Genomic DNA, 19,883 nt, shown 5'->3' with positions numbered 1-19,883 from the left:
TCTGTCCTCACCCATCTATTAACATTGTCTGCCTCTGTTGTGTTGTGTCACTATTGTTCATGCTCACATTGTCCTTCTCTCCCCTGCCTTGTGCTGCGTTTGCTGTCTCTGGAAACTGCCGTTGCCCTCTCTGGAAACTTGGAGCGACTTGAATAAAAGCCCTCTGACTGCAGGGAAGTTTTTTGTGAGCTGGAAAAGCGACAGAGGGAGGCCTGTAATTTGCTTCCCAATCCTGGCTCTCTGGCTTTATAGCCGCCTCTCTTCCAGCGGCTGACGGCCTCTCGTTCTGTTGCCATCCGGCTCCTGGATCCACGGATGTGACTTCTGCTAGGTGCGGTGCGGACCGGCAGTCAGAGCGCGTACTTGGATGCCAGAAACACGTGTTCAAACCTTTGTGCTGCCATTCATTAGCGAGGTGTCTTTAGGCAAGTGACCTCTGTTTTCTCGTCTATAAAATGGGGATACCGGTTCCTGCTTCTCAGGGGTGGTTGTGAGTACCGAGTGCAGGTAAAGTAGCTGTTTTGTTGCTGGTGCTTTTATTATTGCTGTTTTCAATGTGAATTTTCTGATCGGAAGATTCCATGGGTTTCCAAACGCCCAAGTGCACTGGAACTCACTAGCATTCAAGCCCTTGGATTCAGCTTCTTTTTTTGTCCCAGTCAGCAGATCAGCAGATAGAAGCTCAAGAAAAGGACAATGCAGCCAAAACCAGTGCCCCAAATGTGGAGCTGGGAACAGGCCCAGAGGGGGGCTCTGCAGGCAGATGCGTCTCCTCTCCTCCTCCCCCCGCCCCGTGTGGGTGCTGGCACCCTGCGAGAGGAGCCTGCTGGCTGACCCCCTCTCTCTGTGAGACTGGCCTCTGCTGGAAGAGCCCAGAGGTGGAGAGAGTGGCTCTGCAGGATGTCTCGTTGCTAGGAGACCCCAGGAGGTGGCGAGGACCCGTTGCCAGATGACGGGCTGGTGGAGAGCACGTGGCCCCACGTGGGCTTTTGTGGGGTTCTGGGCAGGAGATGCTGGTGCAGCAACTGTGAGCTCAGCTGGGAGCAGGGGCTCTGTAGACTGTGGCTCCCGAGAATGAGGGCTCAGGATAACCTGTTTAGTTCTTTCATTTAAATCCTTCAGTGTCTAAGTCATACCTGTATTTGAATCCTGGCTCACTGTGACCTTTGGGCAAGTGCCATGCTGCTATACGGGCTGGGCCTCAGTTTCTTCATCTGTATAACGGGTAAATAATGCCCACCTCAGAAGCCACTGTGAGAGTTAAGTGAAATTTATATATAAAGTGCTCTAGGAAAAGGCAGACAGTATAAATCTATAGATTCACTACCACTCTTATCTTTATTATAATAATTATTTATTTCCCTTACGGTAAAATGAGGGATTGGACTCGCTCCATCTGGATGAGCTTCATGGCAGGGAGCCCTGTGGGGAGGGGACTTCCACTGCAGAGGCCTGTGTCAGGGGACAGTAGGCACAGGGCTGATGGGGCCTCCAATTAGTGAAACTCCAGGGGGCAACTGAGAAGGGCAGCTAGGTTCAGAGCCAGAGGGAGACTTGATAAGAGTGGTGACTGCTGGGGCGGGGACTCTAGAGAGACCCCAGGAAGACTTTTGAATGGCTCAGGCCAGAAGCCGTGAGATGAGGGTAATGGGTCTTTCTTCTGGCTTTTTTATATAAATAGTATATGTGCATGCGCGCGCGCACACACGCACACACACACACACACACACACACCAAAAAATAAGCAGTGAGACAAAACCCAAAGGAGCGCAAAAGAAATTATTCCATTGTCATAAAAGCACTGGGAACATTTTGGGACGTATTTCATTCCAGTTTACTTTATCTTTTTCTTTTTTTTTAGAGAGAGAGAGAGAGAGAGAGAGAGAGAGAGAGATGGGAAGGGAGAGAGATGAGAAGCATCAACTCGTAGTTGCATCACTTGAGTTGTTCATTGATTGCTTTCCATATGTGCCTTGACCAGGGGTTCCAGCTGAGACAGTGACCCCCTTCCTCAAGCCAACAACCTTGGGCTCAAGCCAGCGACCATGGGCTCAAGCCAGTGACCATGGGGTCATGTCTGATCGCACACTCAATCAGGCAAACTTGGGGTTTTGAACCTGAGACCTCAGCATCGCAGATCAACGCTTTGTCCACTGAGTCACCACCAGTCAGGCTACTGTTTTATACTTATGCTCATATATATATATATATACATATTTTATAGAAATTGGAGCATATGTTACGTACTATTTTGTACCTGCGTTTTTTACTCTGCATTACGTTATGAACATTAGCACATAGAAACCTATAGATCCCTGAGATTATATTTTAGCACCTGCTTAATATGTCAGAGTATGTATGTATCACTATTTATATAATGTAGCTGCTATTTTTGGACATTCATATTAATTCCATTTTGGTATACAAAACAAGACTCTTGTACACAACATAGAGATATTCTTATAGCTTAATCTTAATGTATACCCATTGTTCCGGCAGGTTAGATTTGTAGAAGAGGAATTTCTGGGTTAAGAGATCTGCACACTTTTAAGGCTTATCATACACTTTTCCAAAGTAGCCTCCGGAAAGATGAAACGGACAGATAGCTGCGTGGACCCTGTCCAAGTCTGCCTGATTTACTGGGAGATGATTGTCTTGATTAGCAGACTGTGGGGGCAGGGAGGCCCACTCAGGTGGACTGGGGAGTGGGGAGAGGCAATAACAGTCGCTGTAAAGGGACTTCTGCAGAGAGAGGCCCTGGGTGGCTTGGTGGAGGGGCGTAGTCGGCACAGGATGTGCTTGTCTGGGCTGCGCCGGGCTGACCTGTGTTGGTCAGGGGAGACTGGGCTGGGCTATTGGTCTGGGGAGGCTGCACTGGCTCAGGCAGGGCAACCTTGCCCCTGGTGCGATCCTGGGCTCAGCCTGGTGTGACCAGCATGCTCACCAATCTAAGACACTCATTCGTGAGCCGGCACGGCCTCTCTGGCCATGCTGGCAGACGTGTACACTCACGGAGTAGGTAGTGATTCATCAGAGCCGGTGGTGGCAGCAGTGATTCTGACAGGGTGGAAGTGCTCTCACCCATCCTGTCACTCAACGTCTAAAAATAACTCTTGCCTGTTCCGAGTGACCGCACCACCAAGTGTCTGGAGGCACAGCCCTTGAGCTGTGGCTCAGTGAGAGGGCAAGCACGTGGGTATGTGTGCGTGTGTGTGTGTGTTGGAGGTGATGGGTGGTATCCAAGCCAGGGACTAGGGGTGGGGGAATGAGAGGCAGGCCAGGCTCCTCTTCTTCTCCCCCTGTCAGCTGGGGGTCATCTGTCTACTGGGGAAGTGGCAGAGACAGCTGGTGGGGGCAGGCGTGTCTTTCAGGACTATGGGATCCCTCCCTGGTGAATGGGGAGAGCAGGAAGAAGAGGGAGACTGTGGAAGCTCTCTGACAAGGGGCTCAGGCTCGGGGAGGACTGCATAGCATTTAGCTGATCAACAACTGAATCCTTCAAAAGCCCATTTCAGATCTCGTTAGGGTTCCCTTAAATTAAATACAAATACAGCTGCCTTTTTTTTTTTTAAGTGATAGAGAGGCAGACAGACAGGAAGAGAGAGAGATGAGAAGCATTAACTCCTAGTTGTGTCACTTTAGTTGTTTATTGATTGCTTCTCACATGTGCCTTAACTGGGTGGCTCCAGCCGAGCCAGTGACCCCTTGCTCAAGCCAGTGACCTTTGGGCTCAAGCCAGAGACCACAGGGTCACATTTATGATCCCACGCTCAAGCTGGTGACCCTGCGCTTAAGCTGGTGAGTCCATGCTCAAGCTGGCCACCTTGGAGTTTTGAACCTGGGTTCTCAGTGTCCCAGGTTGATATACTTGCCACCGCACCACCGCCTGTTCAGGCCAAATACAGCTGACTTCTCGTTATGGATGATTAGACAACATCTAGCCAAAGTTTCTTAACCAAGTGTTCATGGACCCAGGCAGAGGATGATCTATGCATGGTCTTCATGCCATCTTTTGCTGCCTGCAATTTTAATGTGTGTGTGTGTGTGTGTGTGTGTGTTTCCATGGGCATTTTTCTGGGGAGACACTACAGTTTTCATTGTATTTAAAAAAAACCCAAAATGTTGTAAATGGGTAAGAACCACATTAGTCCAGCTCCTCACATTATAGGTGAGGAAATTGGACCCAGAGAGGAAAATGTACCCCTGATCTGACTGATCTCACAGTCAAGAGCAAAACCCAGGTTTCTTGACCCCGCCCACCCCTGAGTGGTTCCCAGAATTGGGATCCAGCGACCTGCAGTCGGCAGGACCACGGTTACTGTTGGCCGTGCCTCCTCTCGGTGGGCTAGGAGAGGCTGGGGCCTCCAACGGCAGCGGCAGCTGGAAGCTCACTCTTGGACATCCCACTGCCCGGGTTTTCCTGTAGGGGAGGCTCGTGGCCGTCTCCTGACTCGCTCCCTGAAAGGCACGTCAGCTCAACACATTGAATCTGCCTCTGTGTCTTGCTCCTCTCCCCTGGCAGGAAGTGCCCCTGCCCCTTCTGACACTGGGCCCGGAGAAAGGTAAATGGCGCTGTTGGGAAATGGGCTTCGAAAAATTACATGGTGGACAGCCAGGAAGTCACAGCTAATGGTGAGAGACAGATGCTGGTCGGCTGTGAGTGGGAGGAATTCAACTTTGTATCGGTGTGTGTTGGGGGGGGGGTAGATGAAGTGGCTGGCACGTGGGGGTTTAAAATGCCGGGCACTCTTCTAAGAACTGTTTGTGTCTTAACTAACTCCTTTAATCCTTATAATAACTGCATGGAGTGGTTATAAGGAAACTGAGGCCCAGCAAGATCAAACACAGCTCGTCAACGGCTGAGCCAGGGCGTGAAGGCCAGTCGGCTGACTCCAGCCCCTCTGGAACCAGCGTAAGCGCCTCGCCTCTGTGCTGGCGGGTCTCGAGGTTGAGCGTGCATCAGAATGCAAGGCGTAGGCTGCTGCTCTGAATCCCCTAGTTTCTGACTCAGCAGGTCCGGGGTGGGGCCTGAGGACTGGCACACTACGGCTCCCCGGTGAAGCGGCCGTATTTCAGGGACCGCACTTTGAGAACCATTGCCCTCTGCTTTCCTGCTTACTGATAGCAAGAGAGAACAGAGGAAACAGACGTGGTCATTGATCTCTCTTGTTTTATTGCAATGTTCCCCCTGGGTCCAGACCTTGGCCACTCTCCTGTCACCTACTCTTCACTGGGGACAAATTAATCTTCCCAAAGCCCAGCTCTGATCATGTTACGCTTCTGCTGAAAGTCTCCTGGATTCTCTGCCGTGTGTACGAGCGCTGTTCTCTAGAACTGTCCGCGGGGATGGAAATTTCTGCCCCATCCACTCACCACATGTAGCTAGGAATAGTACCTTTTCTCCACTTTAACTAACTTAACTATTCATGTTTATTTTATTGATTTTAGAGAGAGGAAGGCAGGGAGTGAGAGAAACAGGGAATGTCAGTCTGCTCCTATATGTGCCCTGACCGGGGATTGAACCGGCCACCTCCTGGCTTTGGGACAATTCTCTAACCAACCAAGCTGCCCGCCCAGGACTAATTAATTTAACTTTAAACAGTCACATGCAGCTAATCGCTAGTCAGCGCAGCAAACCATCATCTCTCTCCTCTGAACTCCCCAAACCCTTCATCCTTTTCTTACAGCAGTTAGTACCTTCGTCCTTCTGCTGCAGTTGCCTGGTGGCGGTGTTTTATTTCCTCCCCTATACCGGGAGCTTTCGGAGGGGGAGACCGCTTTCCAGGTGTCCTAGCACAGGGCCTTCCGGGCGGGCGGGCGCACAGAGGAGCTCCGTGAGTCCCCCAGACCTCTGTCTCCGCTGTGCGCTGGGGCAGCGGGGATGGAGAGCATGTCCTTCCTGCCACAGGCTCTCCCGAGAGTGGCCTGATGCATGCCCAGAGAACCGTGGAAGCCAGTGGTTAATTTGGGCAGGAAGATAAAAGCCACGGAGGGACTGCTCGCCTGGTGAGGGGAGTCCGGCTGGAGCCACCCACGCAGAAGGCTGTGTTTACACACAGAGGGCTTCTCTGCCTGCCCACCTGGCCTGGTGCGAGGGGATGGGGACGTCCCAGGGGTGCTGCCCGGCCGCCTCGTGAAGTTGGGGATCAAGCAGTGATGCCGCCTTGGTCTGGCTGTCTGGTCCGCACAGATGGATGGACGAGGAGAGGATGGCAGAGGCCGCAGAGCAGTGCAGGCTTCTGGAAACAGTGTTTCGGCGAGGGGGCACCTGGGCTGGGAATGCAAACAGGAAAATGTTTATGTTCTCAGCAGTGGGCAGACAGCAGGTGGAATTTTGCTCTGGCTTGGGGATTTATGAATTCTTAGAACAGTCTCTGCCGACTTGGAAAGATGAGAGAGAAGAAAAAGTAAACAGCTTTCTGGCTTCAGACTCCTATAAACTTCTAGCATAAATTCATCTCTGGGACAAAACATTAAAAAAAGAAAGCTTCCAGCCCTGGCCAGTTGGCTCAGTGGTAGAGCATCAGCCCAGTGTGTGGATGTCCCGGGTTCGTTTCCCAGTCAGGGCACACCGGAGAAGCACCCATCTGCTTCTCCACCCTTCCCTCTTCTCTCTCTTTCTCTCTCTCTCTCTCTCTTCCCCTCCTGCAGCCATGGCTCTATTGGTTCGAGAGAGTTGGCCTGGGCGCTGAGGATGGCTCCGTGGCCTCTGCCTCAGGTGCTAAAATATGGCTCTGTTACTGAGCAATAGAGCAACAGCCCCAGGTGGGCGGAGCATCACCCCCTATTGGGCATGCTGGGTAGATCCCGGTTGGGGCACATGTGGGAGTCTGTATCTCTGCCTCCCCTCTTCTCACTAAAAATATTTAAAGAAAAAAAAACTTAATTGAAATTACAATACAGATGCAGAAAAGTATACAGCTCATAAATTTACTTCCCCCTACCCTGACAAAAACTAAAACACGACCAAGCATGTCCATAGTAAATTTGTGTTAAAATAACTACATGTAGGGTTCATGGAGCGAAACAGGCTTTGCAGTCAGGTGTGCCTGGAATTGAATCCTGCCCCCACCCCCACTAGCAGTGTGAACTTGGACTAGCGACTTAACTGCTCTGAGCTCCAGTTTCCTCCCCTGTAAAATCAAGGTGGAATATATACAATCTCTGTCTTACAGAGCAGTACGAAATTTAAAACTGAAAATGTATGCGAGTTGGTAGGCACAGCACTGGCACGTAGTGGGGTCTCAAACGCGCTCCGTGGTGATGATGTTGATGGATGGTGTTGCTGCAGAATCTCTGGCACAGGGGACCACAGGCAGACACGCGCGGTGTTGCTCCTGTTGCCTCTCGCTGCTCCCGGCTCCCGGCCTCTGTACGAGCCTCTCTAAGGTCTCTTCTGATGGCAAGGAATCTGGGATGCGGTGCTGATGCAAATCTCGGCTGACATCCCCGGCACCTGACGGGAGGATGCGCGGACGTCTGTATGCGGTGGGCACCTGGCCAGATCTCTCCTATTCAGGCCCCAGGAGTATGGCTCCCAGCTCTCCTAGGGGAGGGTTGACTTCCCAGGGGCAGCCAGGGCGTGGTGCAGCTACTGAGTAGAATAGCTCAGATGGAGGAGGAGTCACAGAACTCAACCTGAGCCGTATCCTGGGAGCCTCGTGAACTCCTGACTCCGGCTGACCCCTGGCCTCTGGCTCTGGGAGTGCAGATGTCTCCCAGGGCACACACACTGTGCTCATATTTTGAGTTGGGCACTGAGTTGGGCAGGGCTGGAGGGCAGAGGGCAAGAAGGAGGAGGGGAGAGGCCAGGACGGTCCTTCCAGCAGGGAGGGGTCGTTGCAAAGAGGAGGGGGTCCGGAATGACTTCCTGGAAAATGGCTGGAAGAATGACCCTGGGGAAGGGAAAGAAGGTCTTCCAGGCAGAGGAAGGGACATGCTCAAAAGCAAAAAAAGGCAGAGCTGTTCCATACCTTTGGGGGCCCAGAGCCACCCAGTTTGACAGAACTCCGCACACAGAGCCTGAGGACGAGGCGGAAGAGTCTGGTGAGACCAGACTGTGAATGGTCTGGAGGAGCAGCCGAGGTGTTTGACTTGCATTGTCGGAGAATGGGGAGCCACTGAAGGTTCTTCCTCTAGGAAAGCAGAGCAGGACCAGCTCCTCAGGAGCTGGTCAGTGGAAACCAACATGTGCCTAGCTTCCAGACCCCCAGTGTTTTTTGCCCAAAGATGGCAGCCCAATGTGCAAGCACTGGGGTGGGCTCTAAGAGCCTCTGGAGTGCCCAGACCTGTGCAGGGTATGGGGGGTGGGTGGCTGGCTGTGGGTACAGAAGAGGAGGGGGAGGGGAGGAGGAGGAGGAAGAGATGGAAGGGAGGGGAGGGCAAGGCAAGGTTCCCACCTTTGAGAGACAGCAGTCTTGTTGGAGAAGCCAGAGGGCTTCGTGACAGCTGAGCCCCAAATTCAGGAGTGGAGACGAGAAGTGGGGTCCAGCAAGGTCAGGCTGGTTGGAACACGGGTGAAGGAGGCAAGACAGTGAGCTCCCTGGAGGGGAGGAAGCCTCGGGAGGCTTCGGAGCAATTGAGGGCACTGCGTGCTAAGCCCTTTGTGGGTAATGTTTTATGTCCTCCTTCTGGGAGCGCTAAGATTTGGTGCTGATTTCTCCCCATTCCACAGAGGTGGGAACTGAGGCTCAGAGAGGGTCATGCCTTACCCAAGGTCACACAGCTCTGGTACTATTGAACCTCCCCATCCCTACCTCTCGCTCCCTCCCCAGAGGTAAATGTTGCCCTCAGGATCTTCAACGCCACCAGACTAGATAGGGACACGTGCCCTGTACTGTGTGACCCCCTGTGCAGCTTCGCCGTCATTCTAGGCTACAGCCTGACCTAACGCACGAGTGTGGTTCCCATGGTCTGGGCTGGCAGTTCCCTGGGGACCGCAGTGCTCTCTGGGAGGCTGCCTGGAGGAGACCGCAGGAGAGGAGGTAGGGGCCGCTGGCGGGGAGAGGTCTCTGCCAGGCTGGTGTCACCACCTGTCCGCCCTGCCTGCTCCCGTCAGAGGCAGCTGCTTGCAGTGCCTCCCAGAGAACGTCCAGGATTAGTGAGAACAGCCTGGCCTGGCAGAACTCCCCAGGCCCGCGGGTCACGCTGCTCTGGAAAGTTTGGCTCCAGTAGCTTCCTCCGGAGGCTGGCCCAGCTCTCAGCCCACCCAGGCCCTGCAATGCTCTGGGGCCAAAACCAGATGCCCTGCGGCCCTGTTGCCCTCGAATGCCCTCCTTGCACGATCTTGCCTTTATCCCAGCTCAGTGGAGGCGTCCCTTCCTCCAGGAAGCCTTTTCTGAGGCCTAGGGCTGGGTTAGGACCTCAGAGTGTCTGTCTATACGTGTGCTGACCAAAAAAATAGAATATGTGTCAGCCAGTTACATAATTTAAAATTTTCTAGTAGTTACCAAAAAAAAAAAAAAAGCAAAAAGAAACATAAAATTATTCTAATGATTTACTTAATCCAATACATCCGAAATATTATTTCAATGTGAAAATTATTAATGAGCTGTATTACATTTCTTTTATCACCTATTCAAAATCTAGTGTGAATTTGGCACTGACAGAGCATCTCAGTTTGCGGGTGCCACATTCTAAGTGTTGCGTCACCGCTTGTGGCTGGTGGCCGCTGGCCGCTGTCATGGTCAGCTCCGTTCTAGAGTCGGGGACAAGCATCAAGGTCGGAAGCTCAGGGTTTGGCATCAGGTAGACAGGGCCCTGCCATTTGTTAGCTGGGTGAACTCTGGGAAGCCGTTAAGCCTTCTGAGCCTCTGTTGTTCCAGCTGCGAAAGGAGTTAATAATTTTGATGCTGGAGAACCGCTGTAAGGATGAAACCGATGACTGTGTGTTGGCGTCAGAGTAAGAGCTCAGGGCATGATGGTGATTCTTCCAGTTGCCTCCCGTGTGCTGGTTATAGGCCTTGCTTCCCCACTGGACTGAGTCTGAATTCGAAGGTGGAGGCCACCCAATTTCTCTCTCCTTATTCGGTGCCAGTGGTCAGCGTGAACATCACTACTTGCTGAATGAGAGATTAAATCCTTGGACTGGGCGTGCTCGCCACCCACCCTGCCTACCCAGGAATCAGGGGGCCCCGATCACTGGGAGTCAGAGACCACTCACTGAGTTCCTGGGCTGACCTTGAGAGAGACCACGGACTACATGGGGTGACCTTGGCAAGTCTCTGCTCTGCTCAGGGCCTTGGCTTTCTCACTGAGAAGCTACAGGGGCGTGGGAGGGGCATTGCCTGAAATGTTTGGTTTAGTCTCGGTCTCACCGGTGGCCTTGGGGGCCTATGGCGCACGCTGTGTGCTTTGCCTGCCCAGCTGATGGAGTGAATTATTTCCAACCTTTTTCTGGCTTTCCTGTGTCCTGCGCTTTTGCACCATAAAGGATTACTCTTTGTAGGCAGACCAGAGAGGGAATGAGGGGTCCTATCCCTCCCTTTTTGCCAGCCTTTGCTGACCTCCCATCCCAGCAACCCCGTAACAGAAGTAGGGCAGAGGGAATTTCTCCAGTATTATAGGGGAGAAAACTGAGGCTCAGAGAGGTCAGATCGTTTGCCCGAGGAGCACGGAATGAAATGCTGGAGCCAGGGCTGGAAGCAGAATTCAGGACTAAGGGAACCGGAGAGACCCTCTTCATTGGGGGAAGGGGCCCCTCTTTCTCCACTGGGGGAAGGAGCCCCTCTTCCTACTTGCATTTGTCTGTGGTGGCTCTCGTGAGTTAGGGCCCTATGTTGCGTGCCGTTCTTATGTCTCAGTTTCCCTGCCTGGCAAATAAAGGCAGCCAAGTAACTGGGTTAAAATCACTAGTTAAAATCACTAGATTGTCACTGATGTCTGTCAGGGTCACGTGTATCTCAGAGAGTGCCTCCAGACCACCCCTCCCTCCCCAACCAGATTCCTCTAGAAAAAGTTATTGTAGGGTAAAGAGGAAGGTGTTGGCTCCATCCAGCCTGTGACCTGGGACAAGTCACTTACCACTCTGGGCTTCAGCCTGCCTATCTGTAAAATGGGGGTTGATCACATCACATAAGATGTGAAGATTGCCATGAAAGCAGTGGTGGGGTGCAGCTGGTTCGCACTGGTTTGGCAGAACCGATACCTAGTTTTTTGTTGAGTTCAGCAAACCGGTTGTTAAAATGGCACTTGTAATTAGGGTTCTCTCTAAGGTGGGCTCCTGGGCAGCCGCCTAATGTGGAAATCACAAATTTACATTCCTTACTCTTTTTTTTTTTTTGAAGTGAGAAGCGAGGAGGCAGACACTACTGCATGCACACCAACTGGGATCCACTCAGTATGCCCACCAGGGGGCAATGCTCCGTTGCCACCGGAGCCATCCTAGCAACTGAGCTGGAGGCCATGGAGCCATGCTCAGTTCCCAGGCCAACTTTGTTCCAATGGAGCCTTGGCTGCGGGAGGGGAAGAGAGAGACAGAAAGGAAGGTAGACAGGAAGGAGAGAGGAGAAAGGTGGAGAAGCAGATGGGCGCTTCTCCTGTGTGCCCTGGCCGGGAATCGAACCTGGGATTTCCACACTCCGGGCCGGCCGATGCTCTACCACTGAGCCAGCCAGCAAGAGCCTATCCCTTACTCTTTTTTAACGTTCATCTGCTCAGCAGCGTATTCTAAGCGTCTGTAGTAATGTTCATTCTATCCATAGGTGAAAAAAATTGCAAGTGAGGACGCCAATCAAGAAGCAATATGGCCCTGGCCGGTTGGCTCAGCGGTAGAGCGTCGGCCTAGCGTGCGGAGGACCCGGGTTCGATTCCCGGCCAGGGCACACAGGAGAAGCGCCCATTTGCTTCTCCACCCCTCCGCCGCGCTTTCCTCTCTGTCTCTCTCTTCCCCTCCCGCAGCCGAGGCTCCATTGGAGCAAAAAAAAAAGATGGCCCGGGCGCTGGGGATGGCTCTGTGGCCTCTGCCTCGGGCGCTAGAGTGGCTCTGGTCGCAACATGGCGACGCCCAGGATGGGCAGAGCATCGCCCCATGGTGGGCAGAGTGTCGCCCCATGGTGGGCGTGCTGGGTGGATCCCGGTCGGGCGCATGCGGGAGTCTGTCTGACTGTCTCTCCCTGTTTCCAGCTTCAGAAAAATGAAAAAAAAAAAAAAAAAAGAAGCAATATGGAAATATCTTAAATAACAGTTTCATTGTTTTTTTGTCAGGCATTATTTAATATTTTTCATTAATATATTTTTTTCTTTTTACAGAGACAGAGAGAGAGAGTTAGAGAGAGGGATAGACAGGGACAGACAGACAAGAACGGGGAGATGAGAAGCATCAATCATTAGTTTTTTGTTGCGTGTTGCAACATCTTAGTTGTTCATTGATTGATTTCTCATACGTGCCTTGACCGTGGGCCTTCAGCAGACCGAGCAACCCCTTGCTTGAGCCAGTGACCTTGGGCTCAAGCTGGTGAGCTTTTTGCTCAAACCAGATGAGCCCGCGCTCAAGCTGGCGACCTCGGGGGTCTCGAACTTGGGTCCTCCGCATCCCAGCCCAACGCCCTACCCCACTGCGCCACTGCCCAGTCAGGCTTTTTCATTAATATTTTAAAATTCTTATAACGTGGCCTATTTTTGTGTACCTCTTTTATTTTCTTACGTAAGTGTTAAATGCATGAAATAATAAACTACCTATCTTTCGGTATATATTTTTTTTATTCTTTTTTCATTCTTTTTCTGAAGCTGGAAACGGGGAGAGACAGTCAGACAGACTCCCGCATGCGCCCGACCGGGATCCACCCGGCACGCCCACCAGGGGCAATGCTCTGCCCACCAGGGGGCGATGCTCTGCCCCTCCGGGGCGTTGCTCTGCCGCGACCAGAGCCACTCTAGCGCCTGGGGCAGAGGCCAAGGAGCCATCCCCAGCGCCCGGGCCATCTTTGCTCCAATGGAGCCTTGGCTGCGGGAGGGGAAGAGAGAAACAGAGAGGAAGGGGGGGGTGGAGAAGCAAATGGGCGCTTCTCCTATGTGCCCTGGCCAGGAATCGAACCCAGGTCCCCCGCACGCCAGGCCGATGCTCTACCACTGAGCCAACCAGCCAGGGCCTATTTTTTTTATTCTTAAAAATGGTCATTAGGGTAGAGAACCGGTTGTAAAATTATTTGAATCCCACCACTGCCTGAAAGTACTTTACAAACTGGAAAGTGCTAAGGGAAATGTTAGTCAATAATAATAATAATATATATTGAAATAGGAATAATGATAACAGAAGCAGCCTGAGTTTTCTGTGTGGTCCTGCTGACCTGAAGTAAAACGGGCCCTTTGGGTTTAAACCCAGAACGATGCCTGGGAACGTCCTGCCTCGGTCTTTGGAATGCAGCCTGGATTGGTCTGGGAAAGTGAGAGGCTCCATCCAGCTGAGGAGGGTGGGAATGGGAAAGTGGCCCTGCCCCAGGGGAGGTGGGGGTGTCCCTGCTTGAGGGAAGCAAGGGAGGGGAGGAGGGCCCAGGGAAGGAGAGTTGAAGTAGGAGGAAAAGAGGGCTCTGACCACGCAGCTCTGTCCTGCCCCCAGGAGCCCAGAGTCGGGAAGGCCCGCAAGCAGAGGAAGCCGAGAGCCCATTCGGAATAAAAATTCTTGAAGGCAGGCAGTCAGGAATCTCTCAGCAGACGTGCATGTGAAACAGTAAGTTCATCTGGTGTAGTGCCTGAGTTTTCTGAGCCTTTCACTCATTCATATGAATAAATGTCGAGTGAAGGGAACTCAGAGGACCCCCCAATGGCAAAGTGACTTGCCCAAGGCCACACCTCTGAGGGCCTGGGGGGGTCCCTGGGAAGAACCGAGTTTGGGAAGCTGGGAAATGAAAACTCTGAAGCACAGGAGGACATCTGGGAGGAAGCCTGCCCAGCAGGACTGTGTTCTCCTGTGAATGGGCCCTGGCTGGTCTGTCCATCTTCCTGCCTCCTGCCCAGAGGGAGGGCTTGTTCTCTGCGACTGGAAGGGGTGGCTTCCTTCTTCTCTGCCTGGTCCTGAGCTCGTGGGCAGAGGGGGAGTCAAGGGACCGGAAGCTGTGCCTTGGGAACGTCTGGAGAAGGAGTTCATTGTGTTTGAGTAGGAGAAGAGAAGGTTTGGTTCAGGGGCGGGGAGGAGGGACACAGTTGCTATCTTGGGTCCTTTGAGGGGTGCTGGGGAGAGGGCCTAGCCTCATTTTGCGGAGGCCTTGGTGTGGGTACCAGGACCTAGGGTGGAATGTCACCATGGAGCAGCCACCGTGGGAGGGAGGAGGGAGGGCAGGAGTCACCTGCCCTAGAGTGGGGGAGTAGAGATGGATTCTGGTGAGGCTGACGCTGGGGGCATTGCAGCACCCGCGGCCGCAGGGCGGGGGGCACAGACGGCTTAGCTCATATCTTCCCAGCTTTGGGCATCTGCGTTTCCAGGTGGGGGTTTCTGTGGAGCCTACAACTACGGCTGGCACATAGCAGGTACTCGGGAATTATTTGAAGAACTGAAAGCAAAAATGTGTATGCCAGGGGTTGTGGATGGTTAGGGAGAAGTGGTCATGCGGGCTGCACGTGCAGACCCACGGGCAGAAAGTTTTGGAGATCATGCTGTGGGTTAGCCCGATCTTCACCAGGCCTTCCCATAGAGAACCAGGACCTCTAGAGATGGGTGCGTCCAACCCTGCCTCTCATTGTTGGTGAACTGAGGAGAGCCACGTGCCCACAGGTCCCGGTGGAGCCAATGGCCCAGCTGGACTGGAACTCAGGCCCTGTTTCTCCCAGAGTCCTCTTCTCTGTTGTTTGAGGTTCTAGCCTGTTGAGTGACGAAGGTGGAGGCGCAGTGGTTGGCACCAGCTTTTTAAGTTAGTGCTGCTGGAGGGGAGGAACAGGGCTTCACTTGGTTTTGAGGCAGGACTTCAGTGCCCCAGGCCCCTTGGCCCCTACCACCTTCCTGGAGCCGGGGCACACACCCAGCTCCCCACTGTCACACTTATCTGCTCATACACAGCTGCACACCACCCAGTCCCACTGTCACACTTATGGTCATAGTCACCAAAGCACGTGGGGACAAATGTCCGCACACACAGGGACACACAGGAGCCCAGGAGGAGACATCTGCACATACCTCCTCCCTGTTCGGGGTGGAGGCCTGCGTCCCGGGGAGACTGCCCTGCTGTGCTCTCTAGGAGGTGAGGGTATCCACCAGGTGGGCTGGGAGGCCAGCTGAGACTGAGTCACCCCTCTGAGTCAGGGATCCTCCCCTCCCCCCTCTCCCCTCGCCCTTCCTCTCTCCCTGCTGAGTCCCCAAGAGGGGCTGGCCCAGCCGGGATGGCCGAGGCTGGCCTGGGCCGGGGTGGGAGCAGCAGAGACCCAAGAGCTGGCTTCCGATGCCAGGTCCCGCAGTGGCCCGGAACTGCCGCTGTGGCAGCCCCGGGAGGAGGTGGCCTGGGAGCCTGAACGATCGAGAGGGGGAGAGCGGGAGGGAGAGGGAGGCAGGCAGCGGGGAGGCGGAGGCAGGGGCAGGGCCGCCCGCCCCGCGGAGGGAGCAGGCAGGCGTGCGCCGCGGCTCCCGGGCTGGGCGCGGAGGCCGGGCGGGGGCGGGGGCTGGCCGCGCGTCGGGCGCCAGGCCCGGGGCTGTGGGCACAGCGCCCAGCCCCCGGCGCACGCCGAGCCGCCGTCGCCGCTGCTGCAGTCGGCATCCATCAGCGGGCGGGGGTGTCGCGAAACAGGCTGCTCCGCAGAGGCCGCCGCGGCCCCGGCTCCGCGCGCCCGCCGGCTCGAGGCCTGCCTCCCGCAGAAGCTGAGGGGGCGCCCCGTACCCAGCCTGCCCGAGATGGGGACCCCCGGGCGCAGGTAGGCACGTGGGGGCGGTCAGGCGGGAGGGGGCGGCTCTGCACTTGTAGGCCCAGTCTCCAGCCGTGGGTGGGGGACTGGGACAGACCCGGAGGAAGTGAGTTTTCAGGCTCCTGGCCCCCTGGCCTGTGTGGGAGTGGTCCTTGCCTTGCTCTCGATCTCCCGCTCTGCAGCCTCCCCGGGGCCCGGAGAGAGGCGCGGAGGCCGTGGGCTGCTGCTTGCTGTAGCGAGGACAGGCTGCCGGCTGCCCTGGCTGGGCCACTCCGTTCTTGAAGACCACTTCTGCCGCCTCCGTGGAGGTCGAGGGCTCTCGGGGTCCCTCCAGCTGGGCTTCAGATGCAGCAGGACAGTCTCTTGGCTTGGCTGGAGGCTGGGATGCTGACGAGCTGCTGCCCTTGCCCTCACTCCCTGCGTGCAGACATTTCCCCACTCCGGGCTCACTTCTGCCCCCCCCCAAAGCTGGGGGATGGGCCTGAGCCCCTAGACCTCTGTGGTTCTGGCTTGGCACTGTTTGGGCAGCTGTTGTACCCACTGATTAGAGGGAGAGGACTTGTGGGTCCCAGTTGTGTCCGGCACCTTCACACTTGGGGATGTCCAAGGGTTCAAGAGGCTAGGGTCTTGGGGATTGGTGGGGGCAGTGACTACATCCATTAGGGTACTTACTGGGTGCTGAGGCCACTGTCCTGCAGAGCTATGGCCCAGGGTGGACCTTGAGGGTCTGGACAAGGAATAGGAAGGAGTTCTGGGTGCTGGTCTCCCTCCGCTGCTGGCCATGGTCCTTGCTTTTCCCCTGGAGCTCTGAGGACACATTGGTGGGGGAGAGTCACTACCACGTGTCCTGCCTTGACTTCTGGATCCTCAGGCACCTGCTCTGCACCCAGAGGTGGGAGGGAGTACCAGAGGGCAGGATTTAGGACCTCTCTGGGGCCGTGTGGGGTCCAGCGGCTCCACCTCCCGGCCCCCACCTCCATCCAGTCTTAGGAGTCTTCCAGAAGCAGCAGCAGCAGCAGCAGCTGGGCCAGGTTGAAAGCCAGGGACTGTGATGGTGCCCTCGGAAGCTCCTGGAAGACCCAGTGCTGCCTGTCTTGGGCTAGGGTGTGGGGAATAGAGGCGGCTGTGTGCCCGCCTGTCCATCCATTCCTCCAGATGGAGCCTGCGGCAGAGGCAGCCTGTGCCAGCCTCCTCTCTGAGCCACCGTGGCCCAGGGAGGCACTGCCAGCTCCATACAAGGATGGGGCTGGCTTCTGCTGGCCAGTCGAGGCCATCCTGTCCAGTGACACCATGTATACAATATTTGTAGTGTGCGGAGTGTGATCCCTTGAGGGGCGCCTGAGGGGGTCCTGCAGGAGATCAGTTGCCAGGGGCGTTGTTCCTCTTCAAACCCTTCCTGGGCCACAGGACAGGCAGCTCCCTGGGTCCAGCTCTGTGAGCTTCCTGGAAGGTTGCTTTCACAGAACTCACGTGAGAACGATGTTTGGTCCTGTAGTTCCCACTAGATAAATGTTGAAAGGTTTGAGAGAGGCCTAGAGGGGAAGAGTGACTTGTCCAAGGTCATATAGCAACTGAGTGGGAGAGCCAGCACGAATGTGTCAGATCTTTTGTCTCTAGGTTTGGGGCTCTTGCAGCCCAAGTGCCTGCTTCCCTGTTGTTGTGGCTGTCCCATATTCAGAACTCGGACATGGCCCAGAGCTACGCCTTAGTACGGGCCTTACCTTGACCCCCCCTACCCCCTACCCACCCTTCCCCCCAAATATGAGGAAGAGGCCAGGCTGCCTCACAGATAACAGGCCAGGGCTGAGGCAATGGGTAGCTGGGAGTACTGGGCCCTCTCGGGAGTGTACGGGGCCAAGAGGGTGCTGGGTGCCCAGGGATGCTCTGGGCCTGAGCCTGCAGGAGCCGTGGAGAGGGTCCCGGGTGAGAAGCGCCTCTGTGTCCGCTCCAGCAGGGGCATCACTGTGGGCCTCTCTGGGCTGGTGTGTCCCCCTTATTAAAAGCGGGTGATGCTCTCTATGTGGAGTATGGATTATAAAACAGCGGGCGTACGTTGCGCACTCACTGTAGACCCTCCAGTGTCGCGCGTGCTTTGCGATATCTCGCAGCAGCCCTGCCAGGTAGATGCCATTATTACCCACCTTTACAGGTGGGAGACTGAGGCGCAGAGAGATCGTGGCAACTTGCCTGAGGTTACACAGCTGGAAAGGGTGGGGCTGTGCGAGTCCCGAGCCGCCTCTTTCCACCATGACATTATATCCGGGCAGTGTCCGGGAGGACGTGCTGGGGTCCAGCGGAGCCGGACGACCGATTCACCAGGGTTGTCCAGGTGGAGCGGCCTGTGTGTCGGGCCTGTGAGACAGGGCTGGTTCTGTGGCCTGAGTGCCCCTGTGGTCCTGAGGGGTAAGGTCAGAGGGGGACTGGCTGGGATGCCCGAGAGAGGGGTCGGCCTTGACCTTTTGCTTCCTGGCCAAGTTCTCCTAGAAGTGGGGGTGCTCTGGACTCCCTGCTGCCACTGGCCATCAGGGAAGACTGGCTGGCCCTGACCCGCGCCCCCTGCCTTGGCTGGCCCTGACCCGCGCCCCCTGCCTTGGCTGCCCTGACCCGCGCCCCCTGTCCTATTTGGTTGAATAGAACACAGAAAGGTGGGCATGCAGAGCAGCAGCCAGGACTGTGTCGAGGAGCCAGGTAGGGAGGGGACCTGAGCCTGTGCGATGGCGTGGGAGCCGTGCAGGCTGGCACTGCTTTCTTTGTGGGTGGGAGGCTGATGAATACGACTAGTAGCAGCTGGCATTTATTGAGCACTTAGTACACGCCAGGCTCTGTCTTAACGGCTTACCTGTGTGGTTTATACAAGCTTCACAGAACCCTGTGTGGTAGGAATTGTTCTTCTGTACATTTTACAGATTGAGGGAACTGAGGCTCGGCCAGAAGAACACTGTTACTCAAGGTCACACGGTTTGGTCCCCAGGAAGCCGGGATTCAAATCGAGGCAGTGTGTGTCAGAGCCATGCTCCTTCGCAAAGGGGCTTATGGTCTAGCCGGGAGGCACAGACATGACACGGGAAAGGGAAGGGGTGAGCTACGGCATATGCCAGGCAGGGCTTCCTACTTTCATGATCAGAGAAGGCTTCTGGGCACCAAAGACCAAGTTGAATTGTGATAGTTTTTTGGGGGAAGGCATCTACTCCCCCAAGTCAGAGGGGAAGGAAACTGGGATGCCTTTGAAGAAGAGCAGATGTCTGGTGTGTGGAGCAGATGGTACAGGGGGCTGGGGGTGCTGGGAGGTGACTCAGAAAGTCAGCTTGTGTTTGGGTCTTTTGGCAAAGCTCCGAAATCCACCAGATCTAGGTTCTAGTCACAGCTCTGCTGTGTACTTGCTGCGTGGCCTTGGGCACGTCCCTTAGCTGCTCTGAGCCTCAGTTTTCTTATCTTTAAAATGTGGCTGAACACTCCTATCTCATAAAGCCCATGTTTAATTGTTATGTAGAGCAGTGGTTTTCAACCCTTTTTTTTTTTACACTTGGGACCAGTGAAAATAGGAGAATCATTTCGGGGACCGTTAAGGCAGAAATCACCCTGAGCATAAGTGAGTTCGACTAAGACCACTGGGCCTGTGATCTTCATACAACATCAGGGTGGTTAACTCTTTTGTGGACCGGCAGGAAATTTCTGGCGGACCGGTCCGCAGACCGGCAGTTTAAAAACACCGATGGAGGGAACCTAGCGCCGTCCTGGCACACCACCGAGACTCGGGAACACTACTTCTCCCGCCCTCCATCTCTCTTAAATGCCAGGCTAAGGTGTTTCTATTTGACAGGAGCCTGGAGGCTTTGGGAACCTTTGGAGGTGTTTGATCTGCGCAGAGCACGCACTGGGGCGTGACAGAAGTGGGTTTGTGAAGGTCCCTTTGGTAACTGTAAGAACCACAAGGAGGGGTGCGGACTGCAGCCTTGCAGGAAAGAACCGGCCCTGTGGCCTTGAAGGGCTGGGGCAGGAGGAAGTTTGAAACCACAGTGAGATGTCTGTCCCCTTGGGTGGTGAGTGACTCAGAGATG

General features: G+C 54.9%; 1 protein-coding gene across 11 annotated transcripts in view; it reads left to right on the top strand.

Annotated features, from left to right (window-relative positions):
- The window catches only part of EPB41L1 (erythrocyte membrane protein band 4.1 like 1), a 162,713-nt gene that overhangs the window by 71,615 nt on the left and 71,215 nt on the right, over positions 1-19,883 (top strand). Inside the window, exon 1 of one of the 11 annotated variants that reach the window (XM_066234039.1) lies at positions 15,556-15,834. The exons of the other annotated variants lie outside the window; for them this stretch is intronic. The gene's annotated coding sequence lies outside the window, so the exon portion shown is untranslated. Of the gene's footprint in view, positions 1-15,555; positions 15,835-19,883 lie in introns of those variants that run through there. 11 annotated transcript variants of the gene reach the window in all.

The sequence above is a fragment of the Saccopteryx bilineata genome, chromosome 6 (assembly GCF_036850765.1).
Source record: "Saccopteryx bilineata isolate mSacBil1 chromosome 6, mSacBil1_pri_phased_curated, whole genome shotgun sequence".
In the NCBI taxonomy this organism is placed as follows: Eukaryota; Metazoa; Chordata; class Mammalia; order Chiroptera; family Emballonuridae; genus Saccopteryx; species Saccopteryx bilineata.
Note: the sequence above shows the minus strand (reverse complement) of the source record. Positions and strands in the feature narration are given on the sequence as shown.